This window comes from Hemiscyllium ocellatum, chromosome 1, assembly GCF_020745735.1.
Source record: "Hemiscyllium ocellatum isolate sHemOce1 chromosome 1, sHemOce1.pat.X.cur, whole genome shotgun sequence".
Lineage (NCBI taxonomy): Eukaryota > Metazoa > Chordata > Chondrichthyes > Orectolobiformes > Hemiscylliidae > Hemiscyllium > Hemiscyllium ocellatum.
This window is the reverse complement of record NC_083401.1, coordinates 63320735-63338820: the sequence shown is the minus strand read 5'-3', so window position 1 is coordinate 63338820 and position 18086 is coordinate 63320735.

The window sequence follows — 18086 nt, the reverse complement described above, 5'->3', positions numbered from 1 at the left end:
ATACCCTTGCTTAATAAAAATATATCTATCTCAGATTTAAATTTAACAATTATGTTAACATCAACGGCCATTTCACTTCTCACATGAAGGAATGCTTTCTAACATCTACTGAATGGCCTGGTTCTAAACCTTAGACTATGCCTCTTGGTTGCAGAATCTTCAACCAGTGGAAGGCACCTAACCTCTGCGCCATGTGCTGTTACTTTCCTGTCTCGGTGTCTGCTGCTTTCTCCTGAATGATGGTAGGACCTGTGATATGCAAATCTGTGCAGAATGGTATCAGCTGTATACAACCATGTCGATAAATGCTTATCAATCAACAGAAGTGTTCAAGAGGTGTAGAAATAACCTGGACCTCACGTACTGTGAAATGACAAGGAACCACTGAAAATAACACAATGAAATGAAGACTAAACACAACTCAATCATGCTAGAAACAGGATTTACTAGGATCTATCTGGCCTCTTTTGGTTCATGGTGGATAACTCTAACATGGCCCTTCCACTCAATACCCTCACCATCTAGGATTGCTCGCAGTCTCCAATTTCCTCTGCATCCAGGACACCCCCTTTGCCAGCTCCAGTTGTGAATGGCACAGCATGCCACAATGATATGGGACATTCATTTTTGGCCTATATTGAAACGCTTTGCTGGAGTCGTCCAGCCATTGAAACCTTATCTTAAGGAGTCCTGTTATCTGTTCCACAGTGACCTTGGTAGAATCAGCAGCAGCACTGAAACTTCAGTCTGAGGCTCTCATCGAGGGGTCATTGATTATGTTTAGAAAGAGCAACTCGTGACTGCCAGCAGCCATCCCTCAATGGCCCAATCACCTTGGAAGGAGGCAGGAGTTTGTAAGTTCTCCTGTTTGTAAGCAGCATGGGATTGCCCTGCATATCTGAACACATCTCTAAAATCTGGTCCTGATGGTCCAGAACTTTGGAGGAGTTGAAGCCTTGCCTTTCTGTTGGTGAAATCTGCTGTTTGCAAAAGGGTCTGTAGCATCCTGTGCCATGGAGAAGACAGAGAGGTTGGAGAATCCCATTACTCAAGTTGTTTAACTCTCCTCAACATGTGGAAAGGCATAAACTGAAGAAAACAGCATAAGTGATGTCTCAGATGCACTTGTGCGCTGAGGATTGGGAAATAACTCCTAGATATACAGTTGCTCCTTGGAACAAACCACTGATATAAAATCCAGGGCAGATATACCTTGACTGCCATCAAAATGAGATGACACTAGTCTGTCTGGGCACAAGTCCTGCTTCAGTAGGTGACACAGTTCGAGCATGATGTGATATTGATGTAACACAACACCACGTCCACTCATGTGACTAGTCAGCACTCTGAATGGTGACAAACTGCCTGCCTCTACCTCTGCACTAAAAAGCAATGCAAAACAAGAAAGGTGACAGACTATAAGGGAAGATTAAAAGCATAAATACCAAAGAAAGTAAGCCACAGACACTGATGGCTTTCAAGTCAGTGCAATAAGAAGGTATGTTCAAGGGCATAAGATGAATTCTGTGCAGGTGCATAAATGCAGAGAAACCCAGACAAAGTTTGCAAGTCACAAGTGTTTCTGAACTCCATTGTGTATAAATGAAAACTGAAGTGCTGTGTGAGTTGGTCCAAAGTCATGGTGGTGTAGTGAGGTTGCTGACCTGATGCCCAGTTACACATAGGAAGGATAGAAGAGATGGTGTCCATGGAGCATGCGGGGAAGTGATGGTAAAGACAGAGTTGGATGAAGTGAGCTGCTGCCAACAGGAACTGCCCTAACCTTCGCGACGTGAATCCATGTTGCCGCATTTCTCAACAAAGAAGGAGAGAATTTGGAGCTGCACAGAAATGAGATGAAATTAGCGAGTAATAATCTGCAAATGCATGGAAAAACAATAATGAGACAGAGAACTTTTTGTTTAAAGTCTAAGCGGAAATCAACTTTCTTTTCTCAATGTCAGGAATCTGATTTTTTTTTCATTCTCGCCATAATTTCCAAACATTCTCCCCATTGCCTGTACAGCTCAAGGCAGCAAAAAATTCCACACTATATTTAAAAGCGACAAAACACTTTAGGAGTTCAGACATTTCATTGTTTTAATGCTAAAAATGCTGCAAGTTTGAACCATGAAACATTTCTTTTGTGAGTAGAACAGTGCCAATTTTACAAATGATGGCACCTGGGATCTCGCAGCTACGAGTGGTGCCAGTAGTAGAATCACCAGTTTACTGTTCATTATTCTTCAATTGCCAATGTTAATGATGGAGAATCATAGGCAGCATGTACACAATTCCTTTTACAAGGGTTCAGTGAGTACAGATTCAGGTGCTGGCATGCATTTAATAAATTGTCTTTCTATTATATTTGATAAGCGTCCGTATTTTTTATTTGCACCATTTTTCCAACAATCCTCATGATGAACAAAGTCTGGAATTTGTGCTCAATCAAAAGATGCTTAATTGTCCTCAGTGCATAATTAAATGTTAATTTGCAACTATAATTATTGTAAATCACATGTTGTGGCTTTAATTAATCCCATATGACATTCTCTGTGATAAATGCAGCATCCAGTATATTATTGAGCAATGCAGAACCATAATGCCTTAAAAAGAATTCCTTTTATGTGCAGAGTTAGATATTCTCAGCTGGGATGCAAGTCAGCCTAGAGATGATCTACGTAATCCTGTGCTAAGAAGGATAAAACCCAGCTGGGTTTCACGCTTCTGATACTATTTCGATGATCACCGCTGGGTCGTGTATTTGTGTGGAAAGTGCTTGAAGACCTGACTCAGCTGGAATGAATAATTTCCAATATTCCTTTTCTCACTCAGCAATGAATGATGGCTGCCGCATTGAAGAATTGTAGCATCATTGAAGAGAAAAAAAGAGATAATAGGAAAACAAATGATCAATTATATCCGTAATAAATATACCGCCATAGTAAGACTTCATATTGATTGAAGGGCCAAACCTCTAACCACTCATTTGCACCATTTTTCTGACATGCTTACAAGTAAAGATTTTCTGATATAAAGAAAAATGTGAGGGACATGCTCAGGTCTTGCAGCATCTGTGGAGAGAGAACCAAAGATAACAGATGCAAACTTCAGGGCCCACCCAGAGATTTTAAGTGGGCAGGTGGAGGAACATGACTGAGTATGAATCAATAATCAATTTCTCACATTCTCATAACTTTTCAGATAGTTTGGTATTCCTGACATTGATGTTCAGGAACTTGTTTTGCATTCAGTAGCACGTTATGAATTATCATTGATACCCATTAATCCTATGATACTGGGGTCAATTTCTTCTTCCAAACTCAAGGGAATACAGATCTCTTCAGTTGCTTGGTGTATGGTGTGAGGGGTAGGGCCCTACTGGGCCAACAAACTTGCCTAAGTGAGGCAGCTGTATTGCCTGATGTCAGCAAACCCACCAGGACAGGCAAGCAGGATTGAACGATAAAGGGGTTCAACTCAAAAGGTCATTTTTTTCTGTGGCTGTGTCCTTGTTTAATGCATGCCTGTAGCATGAATCTATCAAAATTCTTTATTCTCCTAACTGAGATGGTGCTTTTTATGTATTCAGTATGAACCTTGGTGGATGTTTGACAGTCAGTACCACACTGGTGCCAGTAGCATTACATTGGTAGTTACAACAAAATGACAGAGACTGATTGCTCATCTCATGGAGATGATTGGCACCCAGCTTCCTCTGTACAGTCCCTGGCAGTGGTAATCTTACAATGCAAGCTTGCACACATAGGAAAATGAAAGATTCAATAAACAGTGATTCCTACTCTGGCAGGGGACAGCAGATCTTTGGCTCTTTTGAGGTATTGGAACTGGGTTGTCTTGAGCTATCCATGGGTACAGATGTGTACAGTCACCTTTGTCCTGGCTGCATTTATCAATTAGGATGGCCTCTTGCTGCCATCTCTAGGAAAAGTACATTTCCTTCTCTCCTGGACAAGACATTCTCCAAGGATGCATGACTCAAGTGTGGCACTGCCTTTTACCTGGCCTCTGCTCTCCTCAGCAGGGTAATGAACAGAGGTCGAGGTTTGCAGAGACCGAAGAGCTGTCTAGGTGCCTTTTAGATGTGGTGCCTAGAAAGTCCCAGGAAGGGACAGAAACTCCAGCTCATAAAATTTGTTGTTCTACGCAATGAGTTCAGAAAATCAAAATCACACCAGAAAAGCAGGCCTGCCCTGAAGTGAATTTTTTTCCAACTTTCATACTTTAGTCTTAGAAAACTAAATTCCCTTATGACCTTGTATCAGATGACCTTCCCGATGACCTTGTATCAAAACTGATAGAAATGCTGGAGATTTTAAGCCTAAGAACAAGCGAATGGTGAAAAGAAAAGACAATTTCAGATCCCCAGCATCCACAATGTTTCATTTTTGTAAACATTTTTGAATTTGATGTAAGGTTTAATGGTTAAGGAATATCCTGAAACATTTTCAAGCCCAAGTGAAGTATTGCACAAGCACAATGTGGCCAAACAGAGGGAACTATAGACTAGTAAGCCTGACGTCGTTGGTGGGCAGGTTGTTGGAGGGGATCCTGAGGGACAGGACGTACATGTATTTGGAAAGGCAAGGATGATTAGGGATAATCAACATGGCTTTGTGCATGGGAAATCATGTTTCACAAACTTGATTAAGTTTTTTGAAGAAGTACCAAAGAGGATTGATGAGGGCAGAGAGGTGGATGTGATCTATATAGACTTCAGTAAGGCGTTTGACAAGGTTCCCAATGAGAGACTGGTTTGCAAGGTTAGATCTCATGGAATAAAGGGAGAACAAGCCATTTGGATACAGAACTGGCTCAAAGGTACAAGACAGAGGGTGGTGGTGGGTTGTTTTTCAGACTGGAGGTCTGTGACCAGTGGAGTGCCACAAGGATCAGTGCTTGTCCACTACTTTTAGTCATTTATATAAATGGTTTGGATGTGTGCATAATTGAATTGAATTGAATTTATTGTCATGTGTACTGAGGCAGAGTGAAAAGCTTTGTCTTGTGAGCAATACAGGCAGATCACATAGTTAAGTAGCATAGATAAGTAAATAATAGGTAAACAGTGGCAAAAACAAAAACACAGGTACAGGCGAATGTTAAGAGTTTGTGATTCCATTCAGTATTCTAACAACAGTAGGGTAGAAATGGTATTGAAACCAGCTGGTGCGTGTGTTCAGATGTCTGTACTTTCTCCCTGATGGTAGAGGTTGTAGAAAAACATTGCCAGGTGGGATGGTTTTTGAGAATGCTGGCAGCCTTTCCTTGACAGCGGGCCTGGTAGATGGATTGTATAGATGGGAGGTTGGCTTTTGTGATTACCTGGGCCGAGTTCACCACTCGCTGTAATTGTCTCCGATCTTGAATGGTACAGTTGATATACCAGGTAGTGATACATCCAGACAGAATGCTCTCGATGGCGCACCTATAAAAGTTGGCAAGGGTATTCGCTGTCATGCCAAATTTCCTCAGCTGCCTGAGGAAAAAGAGATGTCATTGGGCCTTCGTAACAAGTGCGTCAAGGCAAGAGTCCAAGTAAGCCTGTTGAAGATGATCACTCCCAGAGGCTTGACACTCTCCACTCATTCCACCTCTGTGCTGTGAATGTGCAGGGGTGCATGAGTAACATCCTGCCGAAAGTCAGTAATGAGTTCCTTGCTGGGACTGAGAGCTAGATTGTTCTCAGTGCATCATTTTTCCAGGTCTTCCACATCCTATTTGTAGTCTGTTTCATCGCAATCTGAGATTCGACAGAATATGGTAGGGTCATCAGCAAACTTGTAAATGGCATTAGCCTGGTATTTGGCAATGCAAAATACTAGGGTGCTGAATGTGCAGCCCTGGGGGGGACCAGTGTTGAGTGTTACTGAGGATGAAATATTGTCCCCAATCTTTGCTGATTGTGGCCTGTGGGTTAGGAAACTGAGGATCCAGTTGCACAGAATGGAGCTTAGTCTGAGATCATTTAGTTTAATCAGTCTCGAGGGGATAAAGAGGTATAGTTAGCAAGTTTGCAGATGACTTCATAATTGGAGGTGTAGTAGACAGCGAAAAAGGTTACCTCAGGGTTACAATGAGATCTTCATCAGATGGGCCGATGGGCTAAGAAATGGCAGATGGAGTTTTATTTAGGTAAAGGCGAGATGCTGCATTTTGGGAAAGCAAATCTTAGCAGGACTTATACTTAATAGAAAGGTCCTGAGGAGTGTTGCCGGACAAAAAGAGCTTGGAGTGCAGCTTCATAGCTCCTTGAAAGTGAAGTCACAGGTAGATGGGATAGTGAAGAAGGCTCCTCCACTACCTCACCACCTGACGCCTGGAGGAAGAACACCTCATCTTCCATCTCGGAACACATCGACCCCAGGGCATCAATGTGGACTTCACAAGTTTCCTCATTTCCCCTTCCACCACTTTACCCCAGTTCCAACCTGCCAGCTCAGCACCATACTCATGACCTGTCCTACCTGCCAATCTTCCTTCCCACCTATCCGCTCCAACTTCCTCTCCGACCTATCATCTTCTTCCCAATCTCCATCCACTTATTGTACTCTTAGCTACCTTCTCCCCAGCCCCACTCCCCTTCCATTTATCTCTCCACCACAGAATCTCCCTGCCTCATTCCTGATGAAGAGCTTCTTTCCTGCTCCTCAGATGCTGCCTGACCTGCTGTGCTTTTCCAGCACCACTCTAACCTTGACTCTGATCTCCAGCATCTACAGTCCTCACTTTCACCTAGTGAAGATGGTGTTTGGTATGCTTTCCTTTAGTGGTCAGAGCATTGAGTTTAGGAGTTGGGAGGTCATGTTGCAGCTGTACAGGACATTGGTTAGGCCACTTTTGGAATATTGCGTGCAATTCTTGTCACCTGCCTATCTGAAGGTTATTGTGAAATTTGAAAGGGTTTAAACAAGATTTACAAGGATGTTGCCAGTGCTGGAGGATTTGAGATGTAGGGAGACGGTGAATAGGCTGGGGCTGTTTTCCCTGGAGGGTCGGGAGTTGAGAGTTGACCTTATAGAGGTTTATAAAATTATGAGGGGCATGGATATGGTAAATAGACAAAATCTTTTCCCTCCGGTGGGGGAGTCCAGAACTAGATGGCATAGGTTTAGGGTGAGAGGGCAAAGATATAAAAGAGACCTAAGGGGCAACTGTTTCTTGCAGAGTGTGGTACGTGTATGGAATGAGCTGTCAGAGGATGTGGTGGAGGCTAATACGATCGCAACATTTAAAAGGTCTCTGGATGGGTATATGAACAGGAAGGGTTTGGGGGGATGCGGGCCTGGTGCTGGCAGGTGGGATTAGATTAGGTTGGGTTATCTATCGGCATGGACGAGATGGACTAAAGGGTCTGTTTCTGTGCTGCACATCTCTATGACTCTACAGCTCTATAGCTGAATCTAATTCGTGATTTGATGCCATTGGAATAATTGGGGTGACCTATCAGTAGTGACTCTTTTTAAAAAGCTTTTCTTGTCGCTTTATAGCTATGGAGCAAGTCTGACAACAAAGGAAGAAGAAACAGTTTGGCAAGGAACTGTTCAGTTTATAAACTCAAATTGCCTACTGCCTGTGTTAGATATCCATCTGCAGGCTTTTAACGGCTCTTTAGTAGATGGCAGCATGGTACAGGTACCATGAGCAGAAGGAGAAGTGTGAAAAATATCAATACTCTCAGTTTGTTTTTAAGGATGTGATTGTAGCAATATAAAAAAAAACGAAGTAATCTCACCAGGAGGGCCAATCTAAGATCCCCTTCACACCTCTAAGTTTCTGTACAGCCATCAAGAATCTTGTCTTAGATTCTAAACCATTGATCCTTCCCTTCTTTGTTGAGTTAAACCTAATCTTGAACCTTAATTCACGGGGTTATAGAAATGTTACAGTGCAGAAGGAGGTCATTTCGCCTGTCAGATCTACACTGGCACTCTGAGCATTTTAACTTAGTACCAACTTCCTCATTTCCTGCTTAGTGTTTCTGTTCAAATGGTCATCTAATATGCTCTTGGAGCCACGAAGGAACTGCCTCTACCACATTTCTTAGCAATCCATTCCAGGCCTGAAGATTTTTCTCACTTCGTGTTTGCTTCATTTGCAAAGCATTATGTTGTGTTATGTTTTGGAGCTGATGTGCGATATAACTTTAAGAGCTTTGATCACGATGTCATCACTATATCATAGAACATAGAAAAGTACAGCACGGAACAGGCCCTTTGGCTCACGATGTTGTGCCGAAGTTAATCCTAATGTAAAATATAATAACAACCTACGCGCCCTTCAAGTCACTGCTATCCATGTGCAGCAGTTGCTTAAATGTCCCCAATGACTTCGCTTCTACCGCCTCAACTGGCAATGCATTCCATGCATTCACAACTCTCTGTGTAAAGAACCTATCTCTGATGTCTCCTTTATACCTTCCTCCTAATAGCTTCAAACTATGATTCCTATTACCAGTCAATCCTGTTCTGGGAAAAGTCTCTGGCTATTGACTCTATCTATTCCACTCATTATCTTGTAGACCTCAATCAGTTCTCCTCTCTTCCTCCTTCTGTCCAGAGAGAAAAGTCCAAGCTTATTCAACCTTTCTTCCAAAGGCAAGCCCTCCAGCCCAGGAAGTATCCTGGTAAACCTTCTTTGCACCCTCTCCAAAGCCTTTGTATCTTTCCTATATTAGGGCGACCAGAACTGGACACAATATTCCAAGTGTGTTCTCACTATGGACTAGCAAAACCTCGTGGCTCTTAAATTTGATCCCCGTGTTAATGAAAGCCAAAACACCAAATGCTTTCTTAACAACACTATCCACTTGGGTGGCAACTTTGAGGGATCTATGTACTTACACACCGAGATCCCTCTGTTCCTCCACGCTGCCAAGAATCCTGTCTTTAATCCTATATTCAGCATTTGGGATCGGCCTTCCAAAATGCATCACTTCTCATTTATCCAGGTTGAACTCGATCTGCCATTTCTCAGCCCAGCTCGACATCCTGTCTTTGTCGCGCTGCAGCCTGCAGTAGCCTTCTATAATATCGACAACACCTCCAACCTTTGTGTCATCTGCAAGTTTGCTAACCGACCCCTCAACCTTCTCATCCAAGTCATTTATGCAAACTACAAAGAGCTGATACCCAAGAAGAGAGCCCTGTGGGACCCCACTCAAAACTGACCTCCAGGCAGAATACTTTCCATCTACAACCACTCTCTGCCTTCTGTCAGCCAGCCAATTCTGAGTCCAGATAGCCAAATCTCCCTGTATTCCATACTTCCTGACTTTATGAATGAGCCTACCATGGGGAACCTCATCAAATGCCTTGCTGAAGTCCATATACACCACATCCACTGCTCGACCTTCATCGACCTGTCTTGACACCTCCTCAAAGAACTCAAAAGGATTTGTGAGGCATGACCTGCCCCTCACAAAGCCATGCTGACAGTCTTTAATCACACTATGCTTTGCCAAAAAGTCATAAATCCTATTCCTCAAAATTCTTTCCAAAACTTTGCTGACCACAGACGTAAGACTGACTGGTCTGTAATTGCCAGGGATTTCCCTATTACCTTTCTAAAAACAACATTCGCCTTCTTCCAATCCTCCGGTACGACTCCCGTGGAGAGTGAGGAGGCAAATATCCTCTCCAGCGACTTAGCAACCTCCTTTCTCACTTCCCAGAGCAGCCTAGAATAAACCTGGTCTGGCCCTGGGGACTTATCAATCTTAATACTTTCCAAAATTTCCAGCACATTAACTTCATCAATCTTGATCTGGCCAAGACTGTACCCCAGCTCCTCAAAGTTTTCATTTATAACAAGTTCCCTTTCCTTGGTGAAAATTGAAGCAAAAAACTCATTTAGGGCTTCCCCTATCTGTTTAGACTCCATGCACAAGTTCCCTCCACTAAACCTGATTGGCCCTACCTTCTGCCTGATCATTCTCTTATTCCTCACATATGAGTAAAATGCCTTTGGGTTCTCCCTAATCCTTCTTCCCAAGCCTTTTTTGTGCCTCCTCCTGGCTCTCCTCAGTCCATTTCTGAGCTCCTTTCTAGCATGTCTGTAATCCTCTAAAGCTGTGCTAGATCCTTCTTCCTCCACCTTACATAAGCTGCCATTTTCCTTTTGACAAGAAGCTCCTCTGTTCTCGTCATCCAAGGTTCCTTAATCTTACTCCTTCTTACCTATCTCAGAGGAACAAATTTGTGCATCACCCGCAACAACTGCTCCTTAAACAGTCTCCACATGTCTGCTGTGCCCTTTCTGTGGAACAATTGCTCCCAGTCTGTATTTCCCAACCCCTGTCTGATAGCGTCATAATTTCCTTTTCCCCAATTAAATATTTTCCCTCGGTAACTGCTCCTTTCACTCTCCAAGGTTATGCTAAATGTGAGGCCGTTGTGATCACTGTTACCAAAGTGCTCTCCCACCACGAGATCTGACACCTGTCCTGGCTCGTTGCCGAGCACCAAATCCAAAATGGCCTCTCCCCTCGTCGGTCTGTCTACATACTGAGTAAGGAAACCCTGCTGAACACATGTGACAATAACGACTCCATCCAAACCGTCTGCACTTAGGAGGTTCTAGTTGATTGTTGAAATCACCCATAACAACAACTCTGCTACTTCTACATTTTAACAGAATCTGCACGCCTATAAGTTCTTCAATCTCTCTACTGCTATTAGATGGTCTGTAGAAAACCCCCAATGCTGTGGCTGTTCCCTTGCTGTTCCTAACTTCCACACATACTGACTCAGTAGACAAACCTTCCTCAACAACCTTCATTTCTGTAGCTGTGATGCACTCTCTAATTAACAATGTTACACCCCCTACTCTTTTTCCACCCTCCCTATTCTTTTTAAATGTTCTAAACCCTGGAACATCAAGCAACCATTCCAGTCCCTGTGAAACCCACATCTCCGTTATGGCCACAACATCGTAGCCCCAGGTACTGATCCATGCTCTAAGTTCATCACTTTTATTTCTGACACTCCTTGCATTAAAGCAGACACACTTTATCCGATCCCTTTGTTTCATCACATGAGAAACCTTCCTGATAGATTCAATATATCCTGTCACTGCCCCATCTGCAACTGTCCCCCTCTCAGACATATGGCTCTGATTCCCACCCCCGTGCCAAACTAGTTTAATCCCTCCCAATCGCATGAGCAAATCTCCCACCCAGGACATTTGTGCCCCTCCAGTTCAGGTGCAACCCGTCCTTCATGTACAGGTCCCATCTTCCCCAGAAGGTATCCCAATGGTCTAGGTATCTGAAGCCCTTGCTCCTGCATCAGCCTCGCAGCCACGTGTTAAGCTGCATTTGCTGACGTTCCTCATCTCTCTATCTCGTGGCACCGGTAGCAAACCTGAGATCACTACTTTACTCATCCTGCTCTTCAGCTTCCAACCTAACTTTCTGTAGTCATTTTTCAGATCCTCAATCCCTTTCCTGGCCAGATTATTGGTGTCAATATGTACCACGATTTCTGGCTGCTCACCCTCCTCTTTCAGAATCCTGTAAACCCGATCGATGACATCCCGGACCCTGTCACCAGGGAGGCAACATACCTTACGGGAGTCCCGTTCCTGACTACAAAATCTCTTGTCAATCCGTCTAACTATTGAATCCCCTATCACTTGCGTTTTTCTATTTTCCCCCCTTCCTTCTAAGCGACAGTGCCAGGCTCAGTGCCAGAGACCTGACAACTATGGCTTTCCCCTGGTAGGCCGTCCCACCAGCAGTATCCAAAATGGTATACTTATTGCTGAGGGAAACGGCCACAGGGAATCCCTGCTCTGACCGTCGGTTCCCTTTCCTCCCCCTGACAGTAACTCAGCTGTCCTTATCCTGTATCCAAGGAGTGACCAACTCCCTGTACATTCTCTCAACTTCCTCTTCAGCTTTCCGGATGATCCATAGTTCACCCCTTATCTCACCCCTTTAAAATCTTCCCAGCAGTCCTTTGCTCCTCCCTCACACCTCTTGGCAAATGGAGGCCCTGACGCCTGAAGTCAATGTTTTAAACGGATATGCTCACCTTCCCAGAAGTCCTTTGCTCCTCCCTCACACCTCTCGGCAAATATCATATCATGTAACATAATGGTAAAAAGCATGCTGTCTCCATCTTGCTGAGCTCTGTTCCCTTACAGCATTACATGCTGAGAGAATTATGCTGCAGTACATCCAAGCTGTTCAGTTGAAGCTCAGGCTTGCAAGTGCCTGTGCTTGCAATGTACATATGTAGATATGAACTGTCGTGATAAAAGTTTGTTGCATTCCTCAATACTATGTGACTCATGTTTTGTGCTTTCATACAGGAGCTAAAATAAGTATCAGACTGTGACAGTAGATCATTAATATACCATAATGCTGCACGTCACAATGACATATCATGTCAAACTTTAAAACTGTGCCTTCTACTTCTTGATCTTTTTCAAGAGTGGAAACAATTCCGTCCAGCCCCCTCATATTCTTCAAAATGCCCATCAAATTTCCTCTTAATCTGCTCTTCTCCAAAGAAAGCAGTCCCAACCTCTCCAACCTTTCTCATAACTGAACAGCCTCATACCTGGACATATTCTTTTAAACCATCTCTGCACTCTCACCAATGTATTCACCTCCTCCCTATCACGTGGTGCTCAGAACTGTACATATTAGCCTAACTGAGGTCTCACCAGTATTTTATATCAGTTCGTCATAATTTCCTGAATTCCCTGAATTCTATGCCCCTGTTAATGAAGGTTAGATAACTATAAGTTTCATTGACAACTTCTATATGTGTTGACATCTTTGATGATACAGGTAGTGATGGTTGACTTCTTGTACAACCCTACATGACAGAAAAATCATGCTTTAGAAACAGTGCTTAAAGTGTTGGTGATGTAATCACATTACAGCCAACACATGGTTTAAAAGTTTGGCTTTCAAAACAATGTTCCCAATTTGTTAATCACGTAATAGCGAATTTGCATTAATAAACCTTGTGTTATAGCAGAATGACCTGCAGATGCACATATACACTCAGGGCTCTCTTCTACTGCACAAAGTTTGGTGTTTAGTATCCTTTATTGTTTACTGTGTTTCCTGTCTCTCCATGTTCTCTGTACTAAAAGGTATCACCTCACACTGCTCTACATTAAACATTCATCTTTTCCAATTACTTGTCAATGTATTTTTAAAGTTGCACATGGTTTACTCAGAAGTTACAATTCTCCCTAGCTGCTCTGCTTTACAAAACAATCTTGGCTTACCATCCAGCTCAGTTCATCCTTTCTTCTCCAAACCTTTGATCCCTTTAATGTGAAGAACTATATCTTTCTGGAAAATATCCATTTTGGTCTCAAATGCTTCTCGTGGCAGAGAATTCCACAGAGTCACCACTCCTGGGTGAAGAAATTCCTTCTCTGCTCTGTTGTCCAAGGCTGACCCTTTACCCTTAGACTGCGACCCCTAGTCCTGGACTCGCCAGTCATTGAAAACATCCTTCCCTCAGTTACCCTGTTTAATCCTGTTCGAATTTTATAGGTTTCTATGAATTTTACAGGTTTCACCCTCAATCTTCTAAACCTCAATAAATATTGTCCTCCAACAATTTATCCATCACTGATGTCAGGCTCATTAGTCTACAGTTCCCTGGCTTTTCCTTACCACGGTGTAGGCCACATCATGTAAAGATTGCCAATTTCCTTCCCTAAAGAATGTTAGTGAACTCAATAGGTTCTTATGACAATGTTTTTATGGTCACCATTAATGAAACCAGCTCTATATTCCAGATTCATTAATTGAATTTAAATTCCACCAGCCACTATAGTGAGGTTTGAAATCATGTCCCCAAAACATTAGTTTGACCTTCTGGATTTCTAGTATTTCTGACATTACCACTATACCACTGAAGAAAAGTCTTGAGAATTGTGATTCCACCACTTGATTCCAATTTGAATCAACTCATAAGATTTCACCTTCTTTACATGGGGAAACTGGGCACTGGGATTAATGAGCCTCTGGAAAGCTAACCAGTTTTTCACTGATCTTCCATCGTAATTACAATGGCTGATCAGGAAGCTCCCCCCCTGTAAATTCTACCAACTCAAGGTAAATAAAGCAATTACAAAAGCTGGATAAAAGTGCAAATATTTTCATGGGGCCAATAAATGAATTTTTCTAGACAGAACTGTGGGACCATTCAAAAGTAAGTTCAAAAAGCCTTTGAAAAACAGTGATGAGACAAATTCTGGAGTCTTTTTTTAACTAGGAAGGAAGTTTTATAAAAACAAATTACAAGTATTTTGTTTCCAATATATTCCTTCTTAATTGAAAGATGTTAATCGGAGGTTGAATTGATATTATACTTAAGACACTTTCCCAGCATCAATTTTATCTCCACTGCTTCACTTTGTGTGGTACTCCTCTGATCAGTGGAACTAATGCTAATTTAGTCAAGAATTGTCAACGTAGACTTTAAACATCCTCCTCTGCCGAACATATAATGGTTAGTGGAGTATAATTGCTTTGCACTATTCCTCATGCTCATTAAAACAGACTTAATTTCTTGTAATGGCTCAGGAGTAGAATTAAATATAAAACTGTTAGAAATCAAATGTTTGAAGAGTTTATTTTTATTGAATTGGTCAATTAATGGTAAAGTACATGCCTGTAATGCTGGAGGGCCAGTAAGAAACCGTCCAGCAGTGAGGGCAGCTGCAGAGAGGAAAGGAAAAGATGGGGGCTGCCATTCAGCTTTTTCACATTCTTTGAGACTTCAAATGACCAAAGATGCTCCAGAACATATTAGTGGAGGAGGATACTTAATATTGGAATGAAATGATTTTGGAATATTGTGGTTGTGAATAATATTGCTTGCACCAAGGTAGAGTTATTTAATGGCTGACATAGCAGTATTGCCACAATGCCTACTTGCGATACCCATACCTCTAACCTATTTGAAATGGCATTCATCCTGCACCCAACATTGCACATGCACCACTGATTGTATTTTAGATGCCAAACTTATGGGCACGAAAAAAGCAAATTTTGCAACCGTAACAAGAATGTTTTGTTAAACAGCTTTGTATTTTAAAATTCTAGCCAAATCAAACTTTTGTACCTACATATATTTTATTTGTAAAATGTACGTGATCCGACATGTAAAATAAATTCTCCACTGCTGTAAACCACTGCTGTTATTGACGGTTCATCAATGTCCTTTAGAAATGTGAGTCTGACATGAGACTCTAGACACACAATCAAACTTTTATACATTTTATTTGCAATTTGGACAAATGAAACTGGAGAGCAGTGGAATTTATGGGATTAAATAAAGCTAGTCAAAATTTGGTAGTTGAAAGAAACAATTTCTATTGGCTTTGAAAGGACTCAGATTCAAGTTGATTGGCAAAAGAATCATGGGATGAAGTTTACTTTTAATCAGTGACTGGTTATTATCTAGCGTGTAAGAATTGATGCTACCTCAACAATTCCACCTTTGAATCCTCCCACTTCGCCAAAACCAGAGGAGTAGCCTTGGACATCTGCATGGGTCCCAGCTATGCCTGCCTCTTCAAAAGATATATGGAACAGTCCCTCTTATGTAGCTACATCGACACCATCCCCCACCTTTTCCTCTGCTAAATTGATGACTGTATCAGCAACACCTCGTACTCCCATAAGGAGGTTGAACAGTTCATCAACTTCACCAGCACCTTCTATACTGACCTCAAGTTGACCTGGACCATCTCAGACTCCCCCCTTCCCTTCCTAGACCTCTCCATCTCTATCTCCAGTAACCAACTCAACACTGACATCAATTTCAAACCCACCAACTCCCACAGCTATCTTGACTACACCTCCTCTCAATCCCCTTCTATAAAAACACAATCCCTTACTCCCAATTCCTCCGCCTCCACTGCATCTGTTCCAGGATGATGGTGAGTGATTCCACTCTAGGACTTCCCAGATGGCCTCCTAATTCAAGGACTGCAACTTTCCCTTCCCCACGATCAAAAATGCCCTACATCACAAGTCCTCCATTTTCTGCACCTCCACCCTCAAAACCCACCACCTAGCCACAACAAGAATAGAATCCCCCGGTCCTCAAATTCCACCCCCAATAATCTTCAGATACAGCATACTATCCTCTGCCATTTTCACCACCTACAATCAGACTCCACCGCCAAAATTATATTCCGGCCCCACTCCGATCTGTGCTTCACAGAGACCATTCCCTCTGTGCCTCCCTTATAAGTTCCACGTTCCCAACCAACACCCTCTCCACACCTGGCACCTTCACCTGCTGCCATTACAGGTGCAAAACCTATGCCCACACCTCCCCTCTCACCTCCATCCAAGGCCCCAACGGATCATTTCAGTTCCAGCAGAGATTTATTTGCAAATCCTCCCACCTCAGTTACTGCATCCATTGCTCTTGATGTGGTGTCCTCTACATCAGAGAGACCCCCAAATGCGCAGAACAGTTCAGGGAACATCTCTGGACTGTACACACCAATCAAACCCCATCCTACTGTGGTCAACCATTTCAACTCCTCCTCCCATTCCCCAATGACCTGTCCATTATGGGCCTCTTCCACCACCTAAACAAGGCTACCTGCAAATTGGAGGAGGAGCACTTCATCTTCTGCCTTGGGAGCCTACAACCGCACAGCCTCAACATTGAGCTCACCAGTTTCCAAATCTCCCCAACCCCCACCTCATCCCAGATCCAACCAACTCAGCATTGCCCTCTTGCCCTGACCAGCCTATCCATTGTCCTTCCAAACTATCTGCTCTACCCTTCCCACTGACCTAACACTATCACCTCCTACTTGCATCCACCTATCACCTAGCCACCTCCCCACCAGTTCCAAACCTCCCCACCCACTTTTATTTCTCATCCCCCTTCTCACTCCCACTCCCCCCCACCTCCCTCACCCCACCTCCGCACCCCCCCCCCCCCTTCCCCCCCAAACCCCAGTCCTTATGAAGGGTCCAGCGTGAAACATTGCCACCCCTGCTCCTTGGATGCTGCCTGAGCAGCTGTGCTTTGTTCAATGCTATGCTTTTCATCTCTGACTGCAGCTGCAGTCCTCACTATCTCCTAGAACTGATGCTTTCAAAGACGGACTAGATACATTCTTGAAAATAAAAAATGAATGCAGGACTATGGGGAAGTAACTAGTTGAGTTAGAATTTTATCTCTCCATTCTTTCATTTGATGAAGGTGTCACTAGCAAAGTCAACATTTAATGTCCATCCCTAGTTGGTTTTAAACAGAATGGCTTGCTAGGCTATTTCAGAGCACAACAGGAGCCAATCATATTGCTGTGAATCTGGGACCATATGCGCCTAGACCAGGTAAGAATAGCAGAATTTCTTCCCTAAAGGACATTGATGAACTGGATGGGTTTTACAACAATAAATGATAGGATTCCCTTTGGCTTTACTTCTATTGCAATCTGTTCTACCTCATTAATTCTCTGTTAAATAACTTCAAGACTTTTACATCATTCTCCCTCTCAATGGCTTTATCAAGTGTCTTCTGATGTCTAATAAATTTGACAAAGACTTATCAGTTCCAACAATGGTTCTGTCTCTTCTAAATACTAGCATTAATTCTCCATAGTCACATTTTGTTTATTAATCTGTAGAGGTCATTCATAAAATTATTTATGGTTTCCCTTGAAGCTAAATTAATTGTGATAAACTTGAAGGATTTGATTTGATGTATCTTGCTTCTTTTATGCTTTGGCATGTTATAACATCATTATCTATCGTCTAATTGGGTACAAAAGTGTATTTACTCATTCAACTTTTGATTTAATAGCTAGTTTAGAACAAATTTTCTATCTTGTAAATTAGTTTGTCTTCTATTTGACCCATCTCTGAAACTAAATCTTCCTGGCAATGCTCCTATACCTCTAATGTGATAATTAATTTTATTTCCTTTCAGGGTTTTTAGTTTGCAGTATAGCAATATTGTTATTGTATATTGCTGTACTAGAGGCATTACCAATGTTTGTGTGCTCAACTTGGAGGATCCCACATTATACAGCTAAAACGGAAGATCTGACAATTT